The sequence below is a fragment of the Canis lupus genome, chromosome 22 (genome assembly GCF_011100685.1).
Source record: "Canis lupus familiaris isolate Mischka breed German Shepherd chromosome 22, alternate assembly UU_Cfam_GSD_1.0, whole genome shotgun sequence".
Taxonomy (NCBI): domain Eukaryota; kingdom Metazoa; phylum Chordata; class Mammalia; order Carnivora; family Canidae; genus Canis; species Canis lupus.
This window is the reverse complement of record NC_049243.1, coordinates 10,257,071-10,279,417: the sequence shown is the minus strand read 5'-3', so window position 1 is coordinate 10,279,417 and position 22,347 is coordinate 10,257,071. Positions and strand designations below refer to the sequence as shown.

Here is a 22,347-nt window from a genome sequence, read left to right as displayed (position 1 = left end):
AGGACAGACCGAATTTTGTACAGAAATCCTTACCTGTGCGCCTAGAAAGCTGAGCTTGTCTCTAAACTTATTTTTTCCGCCCAATCCTCATTTCCCCAACACAAACCTGGAAATGTAAATGAGCCCCAGGAATAAGAATGAATCATTAAATCCACCCACCCACCCAGATAATCACTGGGTCACATAAGGAATGGGACGGGGCGATCCTATACATCTTTCCCAGCCAATTTCTGAAGATCTCCGTCCTCTCAGCATGGCTCTTAGTTATAACACTGACATTTCTCAGTATTTCCAGGGTTGGCCTTATACTAATTGTTCTCCCAACACACACTGCGCACACATACCCACCTATCGCCCCGAGTCCCAGAACTACATTATCCTTTACTACAAAGCCTGAGGACAGAGGGGATCCTTTTTACCCTTGGTGCTTCCAGCCACTCTGGGCTGACTCACTTCCAGTCATTGCCTCTCTCCTTATAAGCCTGGCATATATTTCTAAAGAGCCAGGATCAGACACAATTTGAGGTTCTCCCTTGTTTATATTCAAATCAACCACTCATAGTCCACAGACCAATCTCATGGCCCTGATTCTTTCTCCACCTCATGTAAATTCTGTCTTCCTCAGATACTCCCCCCGGGAGGTTAGACAGTGGTGCTTGTTCCCCAAATGCCTAGAAATCTATCTGTGTGCCCTCTAGAAGCTGTCTCAATTCATTTCTTTTTGTTCTTTTATTCTTGTTGTCAAGATTCACTGTTTTCTTGAATTCCTATTAAGGGATCATTTGGGAAGTCCTACTCTAAAACCAAAGGAATTCAACTTAAAGGATCAACATGGCCAAAGTCTGGGTGATGGAAGCTATCCCTGCTCCAAATTCTGCCCCAACCAGAGAGGAATGAGAGAGGGGGAAGAGAACCAGGAATCAAGAAACAGCAGAACAACAGAAGTTGGATCTCTTCCCACTGGGATTTCCCTCCCAACCTTGTCCTCATATATTTGTCAGAGATTATTTGGAAAAATTATCCAAAAGGAGTCCCCCATTTCAAATTATCTACAGTTTTTTTCCTAACATTTGCCAGAGACTCCTCTCTCCAAAGCCCAGACAGAATTTCTGCATTTGGGGCTGATTTGATAGTTTCTAAATTAATAATAGCTCATAAGATGCTAAGACTTTTCAGATCTTTTCTCTATTACTTAATTGTATTGCCATCTCACCCTTCCAGAACTTCTCTGCCTTCCGATGCCTCAATGTCCTTTCGGTGATGGAGTTACAAAGTACTGAGTGGGATCTGAGATTAAGAAGCAAGAGAAAAGCAATGAGATTTCAGATGAGATTGGAAACGAGATGGAAAGCTGATGCGAGGAAGTTGATGAAGGGAAACCAGGGGCCAATAAAAGAGGCCCAGTAAGGAGACTGGTCAGGAAAGATAAAAGGGCTGTTTTAGTGGCTGCAAGGGCAAGAAATAGAAAAAGCGAAAGTCACTTGGCCTCATCCCTTAAATTGTCTTCCAACTTTGTGATTTTTCAAAGCAATTTAATATGCAAACCCCCATGTTCTTTCATTTATTCAATAAATTGATATTGAATACCTGCCAAGTGCCAGTCACAGTTCTCATGACTGAGAACACAGCAGTAAACAAAATAGACAAAATCTTATCCTCATGGTGCTTAAATTCTAGAGGGGAGGCAGACAACAATAAATAAACATAAAAGATCGGTAATGACAAGCACTGTAATGAAAAGCAAAGCAGAGAAAGAGGCTACAAAATGATAAACAGTGACAGGTTAGATAGGATGGTCAAGGAAGTCCTTTGGGGGGAATTGACAACTAAGCAGAGACCTGAAAGAAGAAAACATTTGAGGGAAGAGCCTTTCAGGCAGAAGGAACAGAAAATGAAAAAGCCCTGAGGCTGAAACTTCACCATGTGTCAGAATCACATCCTCGAGGCATTGGGATGACAAATCAAAGGCGAGGAAGAGAGGCAGACATGATAGACATGATTGGAGGAACCAGAAGCACATACAGGACCTGTAAGCTAGGGAAAGACTGGATTTTAATCATATTTGGTGAACACACCCCAATGAGACAGAGCAGCTTTATAGCTGAAGAAACAGAAGTTCAATTTGAATTCAGGGCTCCATTACTACAAGTTGGGAGGGTTAGTAGACAAGACAAGAAGAAGAGGTGGTGGTTGGCAATGCTACCAAATGAACTTGAAAAAAAAAATGTGAACTTAAGGATTGTACTGTAATTTAGGAGGGAAAAAAAAAAACAGGATCATTTCTATCTTCCCTGCTGCCACCCTTATGCATGAAATTCCACCATCAGTAATGTATTCCTCTGAACACTGCAAGGTTTTCCAATACACATGGCACCCAATATTGGTTATCAACAGAGAAAGTCCTCACTAAAATGGAACACAAAATAGTAAAATAACAGGAAGGAGTAGGGCAGTGCTGAAGATAAAGGGTAACAAGAGGTAAACTTCTCCTAACAGAATATTCTGAGCATTTGCTGTCATAGGTCACAGGGTTGCTTAGGCAATAATTATCGAGTTGGTTCTTTATCCTTCTTCATAAAAGAGAGATTCTGTCTATAGTAATGATATATTGCATATAACGGCTAAGACATACATGTATCACGAATAATGGCTAATGCATACATGATGCCAACTATGTGCCTGTATCTGAGTGTTTACATTTATTTACTCATTTAATCATCATAAGGACCCATGATTTATCTCTGTTTTACAGGGAAGGAAACTGAGGCACAGAGAAGTTGCTGGCAAATTGACTTGTCATCCAGCTAGTAAATAGTAGTGTCACATTTCAAAGCCAGGCTGAATATCTGGTTCTATAAACCATACTATAAACCATCATGCTATGTTGTTTGTATATCTATTAAATTGCACTGATAAGTAAATGTACTTTTTTCCCCTCGAAAGAAAACATTGTATTGAAGCAGTTTGAGGGGATCCCTGGGTGGCGCAGCGGTTTGGCGCCTGCCTTTGGTCCAGGGCGCGATCCTGGAGACCCGGGATCGAATCCCACGTCGGGCTCCCGGTGCATGGAGCCTGCTTCTCCCTCTGCCTATGTCTCTGCCTCTCTCTCTCTCTCCTCTGTGTTACTATCATAAATAAATAAAAATTATTTTTAAAAAAAAAGCAGTTTGACTAACTGATGCTGTAAACCAGGGATCAATACACTATGTTTTTTATTTTATGAAGGGTCATATAATAAATATTTTAAGCTTGCGGGGCCATACCATTTCTGTCAGAACTACTTAACTGTGCCACAGAAGTATGGAAATAACCATAGACAATACAAAAATGAATAATCATTGCTGATGGCCAATAAAACTTTATTGACAAAACAGGCGGGGGCCAATTTGATCCATGGGTCTTAGTTTGCTGACCCCTTGACATAAGTAATTTCAAGGAGAAGCACACATCTCCCCAACTTATTACAATGATACACATGTTGTGCCTAAGTCAGAGAGTTGACATGAGGTATCAGAGATATCTGGGAATTGAACATTTCAGATTACGCCCAACTGTGCTACATCATCTCATTTCAACTGCCATTCAGTATCCCAGAGAAATCTTGTCTGATAGCTCAGTAGGAGAGCATAAGCATGTTAATCACAGACATGTTAGAGAAAAGATATGTTTTTTTAAATAAACAGTATGTATTACCCAACAAAACAGCAAAATTTTCATCTCTCCATATCTTCACTGAGTATTCGCAAGATTGCATGTGGTCCTCTGAAAGTAATCCCATCTTCCAAAGCTCTTCTCTCAACTTTCTCTCACCACCCCAGTCCTGGCCTGGCCAAACCATGCTCTCTTAGCTACATAAAGAATCTGTTCCTGATATAAAAGAAAAATTTCACTTGACACTTGTTAAAACCAGCAAAGAAGAGTTCACTCAAGACTATTAAATAAGAGTCAAAGACTACTGCAATCAGAGAGATTAAACTCAACTTTGCTGAAATAAAAGGAGGAAGGGTTTTTAAACACTGGGGTGAGCTCGTAGAGAAGTACAAAAGATTGGGGGTTGGTTGCTAATCATCCACTAACCAAAGTTAGACTCCTATCCTCACACAGAGACCAGGAGGTAGGCGCCCTATCTTTCCCGATTATTACATTTCAGATTATTACATTTATTACATCCATCTCAAGGACCTGGATGCCTCCCAGGTCCTTGAGAAAAACATTCCTGTATTGTAGAAAATTGACAACCCAAAGGGGCAAATAAATAATCTATAATTGCATGTTTTCTAAAATATATGCTCTTAGATTTCAAGATATACTACAAAGCTGTAGTAATCAAAAAAGCATGGTACTGACACAAAAATAGACACATGGATCAATAGAACAGAATAGAGAGCCCAGAAATGAATCCATGCTTATATGGCCAATTAATCTACAACAAAGGAGGTGAGAATATATCATGGGGAAAAGACAGTCTCTTCAACAAAAGTTGGAAGTTCAACAAAAGTTGGAAAAACTGGATAGCTATGTGCTAAAGAATGAAACTGGGCCAGTTTCTAACATCATACACAAAAATTCAAAATGGATTAAAGACTGAAATGTGAGACCTGAAACCATAAAACTCCTAAAAGAAAACAGAGGTAATAATATCTTGGACATCATCCCTAGCAACATTTTTCTAGATATGTCTCCTCAGGCAAGGGAAACAAAAGCAAAATTAAACTAGTGGGACTACAGCAAAATAAAAAGCCTTTGCATAGTGAGGGAAACCACTGATGAAACAAAGAGGCAAACTACTGAATGGGAGAAGATATTTGCAAATGCTATATACTATAAGGATTTAAAACCCAAAATATATAAAGAACTTCTACAACTCAACACTTAACAAACAAACACCTAACAAATAATCTGATTAAAAATGAGTGAAGGACCTGAGTAGACATTTTTCCAAAGAAGATACATGGATGGCCAACAATCACATGAAAGATACTCAACATCACTCATCATCAGGGAAATGTAAATCAAAATCACAGTGACACATAGCATATTATCTCTGTCAAAATGGCTAATATCAAAAAGACGAAAACTGACAAGTATTGACCAGGATGTAGAGAAAAGAGAACTCCTGTACACTGTTGGTGGGATGTAAGTTGGTGCGGCCACTGTGGAGAACAGTATGGAGGTTCCTCAAAAAAATTAAAAATAGAACTACCAAATGCTCCAGTAATTCCACTGCTGGGTATTTACCCAAAATAAACAAAAACGCTAATGCAAGAAGATACATACACCCCTACATTTATTGCAGCATTGTTTATAATAGCCAAGATATAGAAGCAACCTAAATGTCCATCGATAGATAAATGGATAAAGATCTCTCTCTCTCTCTCTCTCTCTCTCTCTCTCTCACACACACACACACACACACACACACACACACACACACACCACAACATTACTTAGGCATAGAAAAGAATGAGATCTTGCCATTTGCAGCAATATGGCTAGATCCAGACTATATAATGCTAAGTGAAATAAGTTAGAGAAAGACACATATCAACTCAATGTTTCATACCTCACAAGTAGGGGGAAAATTATACTAGCATGAGAAACAATGATGTCAAGATGAATAACTGAATTCTGGTAAATAACGATAGAGGAGTATTTTCTTAAATTTGAGATGTGCATCAGACTAATTCAGCCTGCCAGTAATCAGACTTTGTCTCCTCCTCTGGTGGAGGGCTACAAATGCATCATGCAAGTGGTAAAATTCTACATAACTTAACTTTTCTGTCCTAACTTTGGATTTACTGTCCTGCTTTTAAACTCTCTAAAAATTGCCGTATCAAACAATCAGCCAAGGCACAATCCTCTTTGTTACACTGAAAATCAAAAAGCTCTTCACCATCAAGTCAGATTGCTCATGTTTTAATGACATTGGATATTCAGCATTATCATCAAGAGTTCACATCAAATGGTTTATGTATACAATGGAATATTCCTCAGCCATTAGAAATGACAAATACCCACCATTTGCTTCGACGTGGATGGAACTGGAGGGTATTGTGCTGAGTGAAATAAGTCAATTGGAGAAGGACAAACATTATATGGTCTCATTCATTTGGGGAATATAAAAAATAGTGAAAGGGAATAAAGGGGAAAGGAGAAAAAATGAGTGGGAAATATCAGAAAGGGAGACAGAACATGAAAGACTCCTAACTCTGGGAAACGAACTAGGGGTGGCGGAAGGGGAGGTGGGTGGGGGATTGGGGTGACTGGGTGACGGGCACTGAGGTGGGCACTTGACCGGATGAGCACTGGGTGTTATTCTATATGTTGGCAAATTGAACACCAATAAAAAATAAATTTATAAAAAAAAAAAGAGTTCACATCAAAAACAAAAGACCAAAAACATCTATATCACTTTGGGCTCTTTTCCATGAAGCTACAATGCTGTTAAAATTCTCTGGATTGGTGCTAAAAGAGTATGCACTTCTCAGTACCAGTCTTTATGAGGCACAGACCCTCCATCCAGAATGCAATTCTCTGGTTGGAATCCCAAAGATTCTGGAGATAAGCAATCTATCAGTATTATGACTTACAAAGTAAAGATCACAGCCTTTGTTTATACCAGAAGAAATTCCTAATTGAAGGAACATTAGCACCTCTGAAGTTAATGAATTTGAGGATCAAAGACCAGAGGCCAAATGATATGATTCAGCTGGCAGTAGTCCACTGTACACAGGTAATGCTGGATTGCTTCTTTCCTGGGGGTATATTCAAGCATTTGCTACAATCTCTGAATTAGGATGCTGCATCTAAGAAATGCATTTGCCTATGGCCACAGCCTGGCAAACGTCGACCAATAACCTTGCCTTTCCTTTCCCATCATTACTGATTACCTAGACACATATGTGTGTAGAGAGGAGCACTCTCATTTGTAATTATCTTGCTCCTTCTGCTTAATTCGGTTGGATGCATCAGTTCAAATTTTGTGACATCACAATTTCACCAGAATGAAAGGAAATGTCATATCTCAAGCTGTGGGTTGCAACATCAGTGAATGAATCAGACAGCAGGGGAAGGCTTAATTTTAAAAAGGAATTTTATTTACACTAAAAAAAAAATCCTGTGTAATCAAATGGAAAAGAAAAGACATACGCCATTCTGAAAGGGTTTTTGGATTGGCACAAAGTCTGACCATTGTTTACTTGAACAATCTGGAAATCCACACAGTTTTGCCAGGAGCCATTTTACATTTCCATTTTGAGAATTACAAACTAATAAAATCGTAAACTCAGAACAGATCTTAGAGGTCATCCAATGTAAGTCTCTGATTTTTCTGCATGAGAAAGTGGTGATCTAGAGACCCACAGTGAACAGAGCCAGACCAAAGCCCAGGGCTCCTACCTACTCATTCCAGGAATATTTGCAAACTTCCACTTTACCTGGAGGTGCAAATTCCTTGAACAAGAATTCAGAACGCCTTTGTACCAGAGATTCTGGGCCACGTTTGTAGCTCAACCAAAGGGCTAATAAAATCCACACTAAATAAAAAGCAAAATGTTGGTGTATTTTTAAAAGTACATTTTTGTCCACGTGTTCTACATGCTTTGTTCACATGTTCTACACTAAATCTCAGATGTTCTAATTTTGCATTTCTATGTGATAGCTCTTTGTATAAAACCCTAACATGTCTGGAAGTGACTTGGGTAATTCTCTCAAAAGGACAATTTGCCCAACTCAACTTCTATTTCTCAGAATTACTGCTCCACTGCCAAGCTGGTTTTTTGATAAGCACACTCTAATGTTCCAGCCACAGCTTTCAATGATTGCAATGGTATTCTCTGCAAAATCGGTGTCTTCAAGTACAAAGGGGAACCTCTCATGGTAGCTCCTTAAGATTTCATGTTTTTCATAGGATAGCAGACAGGACTACAAAATTGGATAATACTGTATATATCATGATAGATCCCTTTTTACTCCATAAAGATGAACCAGATTCTCTTGTCCCCCTTATTGTTATGCTCCTGATATGTGCAAGTGTCAGCTACTCTGATTTAAAGATAAAAACCATAGGTTAATCTTTTTTTTTTTTTTTTTTTTTTTTATTTATTGGTGTTCAATTTACTAACATACAGAATACCCAGTGCCCGTCACCCATTCACTTCCACCCCCCGCCCTCCTCCCCTTCTACCACCCCTAGTTCGTTTCCCAGAGTTAGCAGTCTTTACGTTCTGTCTCCCTTTCTGATATTTCCCACACATTTCTTCTCCCTTCCCTTATTTTCCCTTTCACTATTATTTATATTCCCCAAATGAATGAGAACATATAATGTTTGTCCTTCTCTGACTGACTTACTTCACTCATCTTAAACTCCTATCTATCCTCTACTTTCACAGTGAATCAGTAGCCAAATTCAGCATGATCTCAAAGTAAAGCATCCCTTTCACTAGTTCTTTCTACAACCTTCTCCACTTATCAACAAAAGAGGCAATCTTCTAGGTGGAACGTTCAGGATCCAGGAAAGCTAAGATCCCAAACATCTCTTCTTTGCTGCCCCATGAAGACAGCACAGTCTAAAGTCTACCCATACAGATGTAGAATCTCCAAGGGGCCAAAGAGCTCTAAAAGGTTAAATGTCCAACCATAGAGCTACCAGAAGACTTCCAAATTGAGGCATTTGCCATGCATCCCTCCAACTTTGGTTGTCTTCTTCAAATATAGCTTTGAAAAGTCCCAAGATTAAGGCTTTTCATGTAGGGTCCAAACCTTTTGCCCAAGTTCCTGCTCACTCCTCCTTTTGTTCTAGCTTCCAACCTAGCCTGTTCAGCCAAGCCTTCTCCCAACCAGTTTTGCAAGACACTAATTCATTTTTATCCTTCAACCTGACAATCTACCTTCCACCTGGATAACTAGTAACACCTTGTCTCCACCCATACCTTATTGGTCCATTTAACTTTTCGACTCCTTATGTATATCCCCTATAAACATGATTCATGTTACAGTTTGGCACTGTGGCCAACCAGAGCTGAAGTTCCCAAATAATAGATCACAAAAGTTATCAGGAAGCTAAGGAAAAAGATTAAGGCAATATTGAGTTTTCATAAGGCTAGATGTATCTGAGAACTAGTGTTTGGTCTGAGAGTATGTGCTTCCAACATTTTATGAATTCTCATAATTGTATAATTCCTGAATTTTCTTTTATAATATGATGGTGACATGCAGCCCTCTGTAAACCACTCACTCCCCTCTCCCATTAAAAGAACTGTCTGTGAAGTCTAGAAGTTTGGGAACCAACATTCCAGTTGGAAGACATAGAATAAATCTGTAATTCTCTTTTGGCTATGCATGCCCAGAGCAGTGCTACTATAAATATTCAGAAATCAAATTGGGTAATTTAAGAAAGTATTGGTAGTCATTATTGCTGCTCAACAAATGTTGGCTATTCTCCTAGACATGTGATAGAATTGCATCTTCTTACCCTTTGAAAGTGTATATGCCCATGTGGCTTTCTTTGGCTAATAAAATGTTAGCAGAAGGGATGTATCTCACTTCTGAGAGGAAGCTCGAAGAGCTGGGCATAATTTTACCATTTCCTCTTTCCGTCTCCCACAGGAACTGGCCACATGGAGGGTGGCCCAGAACGAGGATGACAGAGACCAGTTATCCCAGCCAGTCCACGTTGCTTCGGCAAGAAATAAACCTTGTTGGTTTAAGCTACTAAGATTCTGACAAGCATCAATACACTTTGACTGAGTTGGAAAAAGCATATCAATGAAATATATTATGATTATTTTCCTTAAAATTGAATGCTAGGAAGCAGACTTAAAAGAAAATTAGAAGCAAGTAAGGAGTTCATCTTAAGTGAGAGCCTTTCACGTATTTCCCCACGCAGGGGATCTGACTGACTATTGGCAGATCAATTAGCACTACAACAGGGGCGAGCACTGTGGAGGGGGTGGGATGGAATTACACCATACATATCAGAGCTGTTTGATCTATTCAAAATGAGATGTTATCTGAACCTCTCTCTTTTTTTTTTTTTTTTGAACCTCTCTCTTTCTGTGAGTCTAAGAAAACTAAATCAGAAGAAAAATAGCTTTATTTGCTCCAATGGCTAAGGCTCAAGCGGTATACAACACAGAATCGTTGGCACAAAGATTTGCATTGCCCTTGGTTTCCATCTAAGCAGAGAAATTCTGAATTTATTCGCTTCTCTGCTGGCCCTTGTGCCAAACCATATTCCCCTAACTTGATAGCAGAATGAAAATATTTTCATGGAGTTTCAGGTCTCTTTATAACTCTGGCTTAAAGGAGAGTCTGAGACAGTAGTTGTGGGCCTGCGAGGGCAGAGAAGACTAAAGAGAAATCTCTCTAGCCCATGTCTACTATAGGAGCCACATTCCCCATAGCTGTGTGGTCAAAAATACTGCCTCCATCCCACATTCCACGATGGCAGTTTGCTGGGTGAAGGGATGCTTATCTTTTAGAGCCAGGCAGCATCAAAGATTGCTCTAAAAAAGCTACTGCCCGAGGGATTCTCCAAATAGATAAATTTGTAAATGCAGGAGGCCACCAGCCAGGGCCCTTGCATTTGTTTCTGCTCTAACATCTCAGACACTAGTGTTTTTAAGTCTTCATGAATACATAACACCAATTTTGTTGAAACTTTAACCATGATTTCCTTGTTATAAACTGCCCAAAAATCCTCATGCACTTCTCACCAGAATGAGCTTAGCACAATTATGAGATGAGTGGATTGCCAAAGCCCAACAATACAGAGTTAATGAAATTGTCATCCGCATGAATGGCAGCTCCATCTTGTACTTCGTGGTTAGCATGTGAAGAGCAAGAGCAAGGGGAATCTGTTATGTTTTAAGTGCTGAGCAACAGTATGTCCAGCCTGAGCAGGCACATCAATCCAGACTCCCAGAGAGATAAAGGGAATTCACACAAGTATAAATCATCACGAGAGAGTACAACCCAGAAATATGAATGGTGCAGGAGTCCTGGGTCCCAGGCGCAGCTCTGTTACTGAGCAGCAGCTGTGTGACCCTGAGAAGGTCATATGATTTCTGGGTCTCCTTCTTTCTCCAGAAAATAAAGAGATTGGACTAGATGATTGCCAAGGCCCCTCCCTTTTCTCACATTCTGTGATTCTTTGTGAAATAGTTATTGGATCAGGCTGTATGAAGAAGCATTAAAATGGTTCTGGATTAACTGAAAGCCTCATCCTAATAGGATGAGCACCTTCACATTGACACAGTCCTCCTTCCCATCCTCTGTGAAGATCAGGGTCTGGAGGGAGTATGGTGTTAGAATCAAGTAAGCCAAAAGTTATTTGGCTGGGCTACATCTCTTGGTTTCACGCATTATTCTTGGTCTAAAACAATTATCTGCAGTCCCCTCAATCCTTCTTAAGGTCAGGATCCCCCATCCTCCACCTCAGGCTCCATGGCATTACCAGCCCTTTATCTACACTTGAATTTCTACTGGTCCTAAGATGATTTAGGGTCATTACTAGCACGATCCTCAATAGTTCTACAAGCTCCAACTTTCCTCTCCCATGGCCTTATCACCATAGCCAGCTCTATCTGCACCTCTGAGTGGTCCTAACTCTTTTGACTTCAAGTTATAAACACTCTCTCCAAGAGCATGGCAGCTGTTTGTAGGCCCCAGAACCCACTGTCTGATAGTTCTATCTGGTAGCCAGCAAAGATTTCTCTGTCATCTCAGCAAGGCTACAGACTAGATCTGGATCTAGAACCAGCTCTCAGGAACTGGCCTGAAATGTACCAAGGAAAGAGTCTTGTCAGTGCTGCTACCATCTCTCTGCCATAGGCCCTAACCCTAAATATGTCCTGAAGTGGAGTTTATGCCCTTGGTTCTCCCCTATATTCATTTTTCACCCAGGGTTCATTCTTGACCATTCTAGAGAATCTTCTCCAGAGATCTGAGGGCAGCATTTCTTTCCCATCTTTGGTGTAAGATGCTTCAACCCCAGATCCAGATCTTATCTTTAGACCTCATGCAATCATAATTTCTGGTGGCCTGAGGTGATATCTCAGTGTTCCTAGACTGGTGACTTTATGCATCATCAGAGCCTTCCATTAAAAACACAGACAACTAACAATGCAATTTAATCAATACAAAGCGTCCCAGATGGGTGGCATAGACTATAAATGCCATTAATATTTTTTCAGATTAGAAATAACTCAAAAGCTAAAGCAGTCTGTGTTATCCTCTCAACCAGATTATTGAAGGTGAGAGGAAGAAAACATGTGTATTATGTTTCTAGAATATTCTGGGAATTGTGCTAATTTTTATATCATTTATTTCTTACAGTACTACCATGAGAGAGGCATCATTATTATAATTACAGATAAGGAAATAAAGGTTGAAAAATGTAAATATCTTTATCTAAGTCACTTGGCTAATAAGTAGCAGGGTAAATCTTTACACAGAAGGTCTTTCTGATTAATCAAGTTAAATCCATTCTTCTACAATCTTTCAAAGCCTAGGTCATGGACTTCCTGAATTCAATTCTCCTGGTTTACCTCTTAAAATGTAGATTCTAGGGCCTCTTCTTAGACCTATAGAATCATAATAGAATCTCCAGGCATGGCTCCTATTTGACAATCTCTGCAGGAGACTCATATACACTAAAGTTTATTTACCAGCACTCTATAGCATGCTGGCACCGTCTAAAGTCAAAGGCTGTGTCTCATAAATCTTCTATATCCCTGGCAGCATCAACCACAGAATTGGGCACCTGGTAGGTGCCTAATTAAATTCATGTACAAACAAATTTGTTCAGATGCAGCCTTTTTCCTCAACTGAGCAACAGTGTCTGTGTACAGGTTAAGGTGACAAAAGCCTTCCTTACACAAACACAGTGCTACAAAATCAAATACAAAATGAGACACCTGGAAGGAAATTCATCAAGGAAAATCCCAGGGCTTTCTCACTGTAATTCCCTCCTTGGCTCCCATGCTGGTCCCTGAGGGGGCAGGGGGCAGGGAGGGAGTACTTCCTAAGCCCCTTAGGGTCAAAATCCCTCTCCTTAGCTCCCCTGCTAAAGGAGAACTCCTGAAACTTGGCTCAAAATTCAGGAAGCAACTTGACCAACTACTACATAAAGGTACAAAGAAAGTATTTACAAAAAAATACAAACAAAATGAAAACAGACTTATACCTAGGATACCTACATTACAATCCCATTGACCTTGAGGTTTCACAGCACAAAGTGACAGTGAAGGGTTTAGGAAGTCCAAATCCCCCTCTGGAAAGTTCCTACATCTCTGCCCCAAGGGACTAGTATAACCATGAAGAGCCCTTGTCTTATCTCAGTTCTTTGTTTCCATACAAATTTAAGGTTAACTAATTTTTTTCTCCCAAAGTAAATTCTTATTCCCTCATGTAACAAAGAGAAAGGTAGGAAAGTGCTTTGTTTAACACGTGCCTCCTATTCAAACCAAAAGAACAGACAATCTGAGTTCTGCTGCAGAAGGAATGCAAAAGACAGGTTTGCCCCATCCTCTGAAACCAGAGTGGCCACGAGAGGGGAAGCACTGATTTTCTCTCACGAGTGGCATTTAAATTTACATGTCAGCATGGCCTAAGTAATATATTCAATTAAAATTCAGCCTGATTATTTATTGATTTTGCATTTTCCTGCCCTGCTACTGTCCAGGCAATTTTCTAACCACTCTCAGAAATACCTCTTGTGCTTCCTGGGAAAAGGCTGATACACACCAAGAATTCCCAAACAAGAGCTGAAGTATAAAGCTAATTATTTCAAGCATGCCTCTGCTACCGCAGCAGGTCTTTATGGGTTCAAGAGGTGTCTTAGGTCTGCTACAAAGGCCAGATTTCAATTTGGGTAATGAGACTTTGCCCTACCCTTGAGAGTTCCCCTGACACAGTTTCCTTCCTTTCCTTCCTGAGTCTCTACACATCTGGTTTGTTCTTTAAAAAAAAAAAATCTTGGTTCCTCACATTCTACTAGTCTTTTTTTGGGGGGGGAGGGGTCCGGGCAGGGGCGGGGGGGGGGGGGGGTAGATGCCTCTGACTGCATATTCATGGATTTTTTTCATTATCGGGATGGGAAACAACTGTTTCAAATCCCTCAGGACTTGTGTTAACATTGCCGGCCCCAAAAAGCCTTCCCAGCCCACTTCTCAGCAGATTTACTCATACCTTTTCTCCCTCCATCCTTTTTCTATCACTCTCTTATTAACATACCTATTTCATTCAATCCCATATGATAGTCAGGTGTGTACAAGTCTTTATTCCCCACTGGAACATATACTCTTTAAGACCACAAACATAGCTGTCTTCTCAACATCCCCCACCGCCCCCAAGTAGAGGAAGGGGAAAAAAGCTTAACATTTAGTTAAGCTTCTCATGTACTTGGCAACATCAATAATATAATCTAAGCCCTCAAGACAACAACGTTTAATGCAATCCCTATCAAAATACCATGGACTTTCTTCAGAGAGTTAGAACAAATAATTTTAAGATTTGTGTGGAATCAGAAAAGACCCCAAATAGCCAGGGGAATTTTAAAAAAGAAAACCATATCTGGGGGCATCACAATGCCAGATTTCAGGTTGTACTACAAAGCTGTGGTCATCAAGACAGGGTGGTACTGGCACAAAAACAGACATATAGATCAGTGGAACAGAATAGAGAATCCAGAAGTGGACCCTGAACTTTATGGGCAACTAATATTCGATAAAGGAGGAAAGACTATCCATTGGAAGAAAGACAGTCTCTTCAATAAATGGTGCTGGGAAAATTGGACATCCACATGCAGAAGAATGAAACTAGACCACTCTCTTTCACCAGACACAAAGATAAACTCAAAATGGATGAAAGATCTTAATGTGAGACAAGATTCCATCAAAATCCTAGAGAAGAACACAGGCAACACCCTTTTTGAACTCGGCCATAGTAACTTCTTGCAAGATACATCCACGAAGGCAAAAGAAACAAAAGCAAAAATGAACTATTGGGACTTCATCAAGATAAGAAGCTTTTGCACAGCAAAGGATACAGTCAACAAAACTCAAAGACAACCTACAGAATGGGAGAAGATATTTGCAAATGACATATCAGATAAAGGGCTAGTTTCCAAGATCTATAAAGAACTTATCAAACTCAACACCAAAGAAACAAACAATCCAATCATGAAATGGGCAAAAGACATGAAGAGAAATCTCACAGAGGAAGACATAGACATGGCCAACATGCACATGAGAAAATGCTCTGCATCACTTGCCATCAGGGAAATACAAATCAAAACCACAATGAGATACCACCTCACACCAGTGAGAATGGGGAAAATTAACAAGACAGGAAACAACAAATGTTGGAGAGGATGCGGAGAAAAGGGAACCCTCATACACTGTTGGTGGGAATGTGAACTGGTGCAGCCACTCTGGAAAACTGTGTGGAGGTTCCTCAAACAGTTAAAAATATACCTGCCCTACGACCCAGCAATTGCACTGTTGGGGATTTACCCCAAAGATACAAATGCAATGAAACGCCGGGACACCTGCACCCCGATGTTTCTAGCAGCAATGGCCATGATAGCCAAACTGTGGAAGGAGCCTCGGTGTCCAACGAAAGATGAATGGATAAAGAAGATGTGGTTTATGTATACAATGGAATATTACTCAGCTATTAGAAATGACAAATACCCACCATTTGCTTCAACGTGGATGGAACTGGAGGGTATTATGCTGAGTGAAGTAAGCCAGTCGGAGAAGGACAAACATTATATGTTCTCATTCATTTGGGGAATATAAATAATAGTGAAAGGGAATATAAGGGAAGGGGGAAGAAATGTGTGGGAAATATCAGAAAGGGAGACAGAACGTAAAGACTGCTAACTCTGGGAAACGAACTAGGGGTGGTAGAAGGGGAGGAGGGCGGGGGGTGGGAGTGAATGGGTGACGGGCACTGGGGGTTATTCTGTATGTTAGTAAATTGAACACTAATAAAAAATAAATTTAAAAATAAATTAATTAATTAATTAATTAATTAATTTAAAAAAAGACAACAACTGATCCCAATTTTATAGGGGAAATAAAAATTGATACTAAACAAGGTGCCATATTCTACTCAAGATGGCAGTGCTAGTAAGTGTTAGAAAGAGGCCAGGTTTCCAGGACTGTTGAACCTCTGGCTCGTTTCAGCCCAGCGTCACTTCCCTAACCTTACCCAGAGCCTAAATAGGCTCTCCAGGTTGTCGATGAGTAGGTGAACAAGAGCTTCTATCTAATATCTTTCTGCATCTATGTCTGTGCTGATGACTAAGTCCACCAGCTGTCTGTGAGGAGGCCCTCCTTGCAGGTTCCCTGCCCCCAGCCCTGTCTATCAAGGCTTTGATAGAATCCTATCAATTTCATCCACAGTTTGTTTGTTGTTTGTTTGTTTGTTTGTTTGTTTGTTTGTTTGTTTGTTTTGAGAGAGAGTGTGAGCAGTGGGGGTAGGGGCAGAGGGAGAGGGAGAGAATCTATGCTGACCACAGACCCCGATGTGGGGCTCCATTTCACAACCTTGAGATCATGACCTGTACTGAAACCAAGAGTCGGATTGGATGCTTAACCAGCTGAGCCACCCAGGTGCCCCTCACCCACAGTTATTTGAAGGCTCTCTAAACAATAATATAACACTCCTCTCACACTTCCTCCTTACTACTACATGATTGGTTTTGATATAAGGTATCAGACCAATTTACCCCACTTCTGGATCATGTAGATTGATTTTTCCCCCTATTTTTATGGTTCCTAAAGCAAAATCTCAATCTCAGAATAAACAATAGGGAATTAGGGAGTTCATTATGTGTAAGATAATGGATCATCCTATATCAGGAGTGGTGCATATGTCTGCCCAGCCATGATTATGAGTGAACCTCACAAACACACCTTCGTCCACCACTGATGCATGTCAGGAGTCTCCAAAATACAGCCAAAGGTGTGAATCAGAGGCCTGGGTTTACTGATCAAGTGCTTCACTCTCAGACCTGGCAGCTCTGATGAAGAGGGCCTCTGCTCCAGCAGAGCTCTCAATCCCTGTCAGATTCATGAATGTTAACTAACACGGCTGCTCTCCCTCCTCTCTGACCATCTAGCAAGTGAGGGGTTGACACCACATTAAAAATCATAAAATTCAAGTGATTTTTACCATTTGCCTCATCCACGAGAAAGATATAAGAAATGGTATAATAAATAAATGCCAGAGAGGCAGGAGAAAGTAGGAAACCATGGTCCTCTTTGGGCAAGACTCTTCTCCAAAGCCATCAATTCATCTAGTTGATAAGAACATAATCCCAAGGTTTTATTTCAAGTTAGACTAAGACTAGAGATATTATTAAAATTCTTTATCTTTTTTGAATTAATATCCCTTATTATCTGAATTCCATATTGAATATTACCCTTATAAATAATATTGTCAAGTATTATCCCTGGAATCTTTTCCTTACAAACCATGAAATCTACTTCCTTACTGGGTGAAAAGTCAAGGAGTCTCTCTGTCTAGGGTAAATAACAAAAAGAGAACATCTCTTAGCCTATCCCAAGTGCTGGAGTTTACTTTGGATTTCTCACCATCATTGCATGAGAGAGTGTCCCCTGGTGGCTAGAAAATGAGACTGACAATTCCAACCCACTTTGAGGAGGGAAAAACTGTGGTTAAAGAAAAAAAAAAATAACTGTTATTGGGTATTATGAAGTATACATGTCAGAGATTTGTATTAATTTGAAAGTATTTAAACCAATAACCCAAACTCAGTTGTTCTGAAACTCCTTTTCATAATGCCTTTTGTATTATTCCTGTGAGGTATGAGATTCTGAAGTTCATTGTTGTACATCATCATCAGTGAAAGAGAAATATGTTGGAGAAGCAAACAGATGTTAGAGGGAGGAGCTATCGAATAATCCCCTACCAGCTGAGATAAATAGGGCAAAAGATGCAGGAAGCAATAAGAAGCAAGATGACAGGTCAGAGAGGAGAAGGGTAGGCCCCAGGATAGAAGGCCAATCTCTATTTCATCAGGAAAGAGCCTACTCTTTTCCATCTTTGATGTTGGTGACTGGATGGAAGTCTCTGGCTAAAGGGACTTGGAAATTCTCTGGGAGATAGTTTATTTTTTTATTCCACGATAAACATTCGGAAAAGGGAAAGTGCTTCACTTGATCAATTATTGCTGCATATATAAATGTAAATGAAGAGACTTAGACTCTGCCCTCATATGGAAAGACTGGCATTGGTGATCAGCATATTAATAATGCCACAAACATTGTTATAAATATATGGCAGAGACCATAATAATAGTCTGGACAAAGTGAGGACTATGTTTCAAATTAATTGTTCTATAAATTGCATATGTCTGTGTTTATTTCATCATAAATCTCAAATGAGTTGACTAATTTTGACAAAATTTGGTTCATTTATCAAGGGGATAATTTACATCACATGAAACCTATGAGTCAATGCATCAAATGACAGCCAATAAAAGCTTTCAAAGAGCTCTATTTTCTATAATTTGTAATGACTTTCAAAGCCCCCATTCTCTTACCCTCTTTCACCACACTATAGAATACCACAAGATAAATCTCCCAATTTCAGCTAATTTCACATTTTCTACATGTCACTCTCATGCTTAAAAACCTAGCGCATAAAGCCTAAATTCCTCTACCTGACTTTTGATTGACTGACTAATAAGTAATTGTGCAGAGTAAGACCTGTGATTCACACGATCACAAATATCCAGGCATTTTTCACAGTGCAGAGGGCAGGAAAGGTTATAAAATGTATATTTAGAAAGCCAAAGAAGGGATCGCCTCTCTCCATGTAGACAAGGGAAGTCTGTAGAGGTTTTCAGAATTCTGGAGAAGTTTTTGGAAAGGTAGAGAGTTAAAGGCATCCTTGGCATAGGTTTCTGTTTGGGACAAAAGCTCTGATGCCATCAGGAGAGCTATAGAGTGAGACATCATGAAAAGGAGGAATTTGACCAGCTGTGTGGGCTCTAGAGAGTAATCTTCAAAACTTCAGTGTGCATATGGATCACTGGGGATCTTGCTGAATGTAGATTCTGAGTCATAGCCTAGGGGGAGGTTGAGTTTCTACATTTCAAGCTAGCTACTGGTGAGGCCCATGATGCTGGTCCATGAACCACTTTGAGTAGCAAGCTCTGAACTGTAAGGAATAGCTTTGTTTTATTTTCACAGAGCTGCCAAAAGATGGGGGAAATGGGGTACTTGGGTGGCTCAGTGGGTTAAGCATCTGTCCTCAGCTCGGGTCAGGATCCTGAGGTCCTGGGATAGAGCCCCCAGACAGGCTCCCTGCTCGGCTGTGAGTCTTCTTCTGCCTCTGCCTCTGCCCCTCCCCCTCCCCCTGCTTGTGCTCACATGCACTCTCTCTCTCTCAAACAAATAAATAAAATCTTCTAAAAAAAATGATGGGAGAAAAATCTGTCCATGGAAAGAAGTTCTCAGGAAATGCTATATATGGCATATGGACAAAGTAAAATCTTTAGTCTTACCACAATTCTATCAATGAGTGACTCAGTTTCTTTCTGTAATTAACCTCTTTAGACTTGATTTCCTCATCTTTAAAACGGGGATTATAAAAATCCGCCCATAGACATGGTGATGAGAATGAAATGAGCCAAGGGGCATCAAGTACCTCTCACCGCCTCTGCACAAAGCAGGCTGTTCAATATTGATTGTACGTCTCCTCCTCACCTCAATTACCCCCTTTGTCACTGGAGATGTTCAAGCAGAGTTGTAATCGACCCCTGGGAAGGAAGCTACAAAGAGCATGCTCATCTCAGGGTTGAGGGCATCAGTGCCCCTGAGATTCTACAATATCTGGCACTGATCAGTGGGACTTTAAAACAGTGATTTCCAGGATGTAAGGCCTAGATGCATCGGTAGCATTCAAGTCTGTTATTGTTGTGAACACATCTATTATGCTCATATGATAGACCAACAGTCTGGACTCAGAAGCTAATGACAGCTAATAACTGAATAAACAGTTCAATAATGAAGTGCATGTGTGCATAAAGATGCTTCCATCAATATGCTTTAGAAAGGGCCTTTTCTACTAATACCTTCCACTTATACAGCCTTTTGAGAGCTTTCAGGTCTGTTATCTCCTTTGAGCCTTAAAAGAACCTGAGGAATAAGGCTTATAATCCCCATTTTACAAACAAGGAAGCTGCGCTGTGATTTCCCCAAGGTGCCCACACCAGTGAGGCCCAAGCCCGACCCCAGAACCTGGTGTCACGTGCTCTCCACTGTACTCTGCTGTCCCTCTGAATAGGCGTTACCTCTGCAGCATCCAACAAATATCTAAGTGACTTTCATAAGCAGACTCTGTTAAAAAAGGAAAAAAAACACAGTTGAAGATTTTAAAACACCCAGGAGCATCTGTTGCAGCTCCTTCATTTCATAGATCGGGTCACTAAAGTTCAATAAAATGTAGCAACTTGCCTGAGGTCACCAATTGGTTCTTGCCCCAAAAGAGAAAGCACATTGTCAACATTCCATTAATCCCAATCAGCAGCTTTTACTATTCCGCACTCCAAGACACCCAGGGTTATCATTTTTGTCCTAGATTCTTTCTGACCTGCTTCAATTACCAATTAATCTGGGGCTATAGCATACTTGTTTTAACAACCATGTAAAGCCTTGGGATTACGATCCGATTCTCTTTGCCCTCTTTAATTCAAATATTCTTATGTGATTCTGTGTTAATATTTAAGGGTAAGATATATGGCTAACATGCCAAAGCCAACCAGGGCTGGTGTTGAAAAGTTCTAGCTCTGAACAAGTGGAAGAGCCACAACCACCATCTTCTCAATAATGAATTCACCAAGGACTGGCCATTCGCCATTCCATTTCTGCTATTTCTTTAATCAAAGCTGAACAGAATGAATTGCAAATAAAAAGGGAAAAAAGAAAACATTAAATATGAAAGGCCAACTTGCTCACCTATATTTTTAGTTCAAGTGACAGTTTTAAAATTACAAAGGTAAAAACCCTTTGCTAAATCGGGTTTTAAATGTGCCATTTGTCAAGCCAGTACATTTTTACGATTTTTAAAACTACTGTTTTATCATGAAAGGTAAAAATACAAAGTGGTCATATTATTCTTCATCCCTACCACCGCTACCCCGTTTGCATTTCGGGGTGGTTTGTTTTTCTATGCAGGAAACGGGGCTGTTCTCAGCACATCTCTGAGAAACATTTTCATTCATGTCGCAATGCTGTTAGATCATTTTCCAATCTCGGAGCTGTTATTGTTTCACAGGAATAGGGAAAATGATCCTTGCGGTGAACACAGAATTTCCTAACTGAAAGAGACCTGAGAGGTCAGCGTCAACAGCGCCCTCCTTCACAGATAAGCAGACTGAGGCCAGAAAGGCGAATGAACCCACTCGTCTGTGTGGCCCCAGCCCATCAGTAGTAGAGCCTGGCCTGGATTCTAATTCTCTACACGCCCAATGAGTGACTTGGCATCATGTCACAGTGCCCTTCCTGACACTGTCCCCACAAATGGTCAGTGCTTTCTGGCATTGCCCCCAGGTCACTTCTTTTCCAGCCAGAGTCCATAGAATGATCCTCACCTGAAGACATGTAGACTCTTTGTAGGGATAACCAAGAGAAAAATACCTTTTCTGCAAGGTCAACAGAAAGACCAAATCATAGTTTCATTATAAAAGAGATGTGGGAATCTGGGAATGAGAGGTGAGGGCATTCCCCCTAAGTGGGAAGAGGAAACCATGAAGGGCACAACAGAACCTCTTCCATACCCTAGACCAGTCCTCCTTTTCTCTGTGATTATCCCCAAAAACAACTTTGGAAATAGTGCCTAAGAGAAAGGGAGAAGAAACTGATTTCAGAGTCACTCAGAGGCACTCTCTCTACAGCTGTGGAATCTGTGCCTCTGAATATAAATAGCCAAGGCTGATAGGAAGTGGGCTGAAACCATCATCAAGCAGAGAAAACAACTTCCAGGAGGGTTCTTTGACCAGGTTCGGCCTCAGATCTTGCACGGATCTCTGACCAAAGCCCCTCACTCTCTGCAAACTCCCATGTCTACTTCTAAAATGGAAGTCCCGATAACATATTTGTTAGATCATCTTATCTAACCCCATCCACAGCATCCAGTTCCATCATATCCTGTAAGGACAGCCATCCCGAGAGTCAGGCCAGCCTCGGTCTGGGCACGAGGAGACACCAGGAGATGAACAGGCACTTCTAAATATAAAGTGCCACATAATGCAATTGCAGCTCTCAGTCCAAAATGGCAATTTTTATTTTGCTAAAAATGGGTTATCAC

At 40.5% G+C, this 22,347-nt stretch overlaps 1 protein-coding gene across 1 annotated transcript in view; it reads right to left on the bottom strand.

The window, feature by feature from the left end:
• LOC100855527 (protocadherin-8-like) overlaps nucleotides 1-22,347 on the bottom strand; it is a 131,033-nt gene that overhangs the window by 39,669 nt on the left and 69,017 nt on the right. Inside the window, exon 3 of the mRNA XM_038570169.1 lies at nucleotides 20,280-20,378. The gene's annotated coding sequence lies outside the window, so the exon portion shown is untranslated. The remainder of the gene's footprint in view (nucleotides 1-20,279; nucleotides 20,379-22,347) is intronic.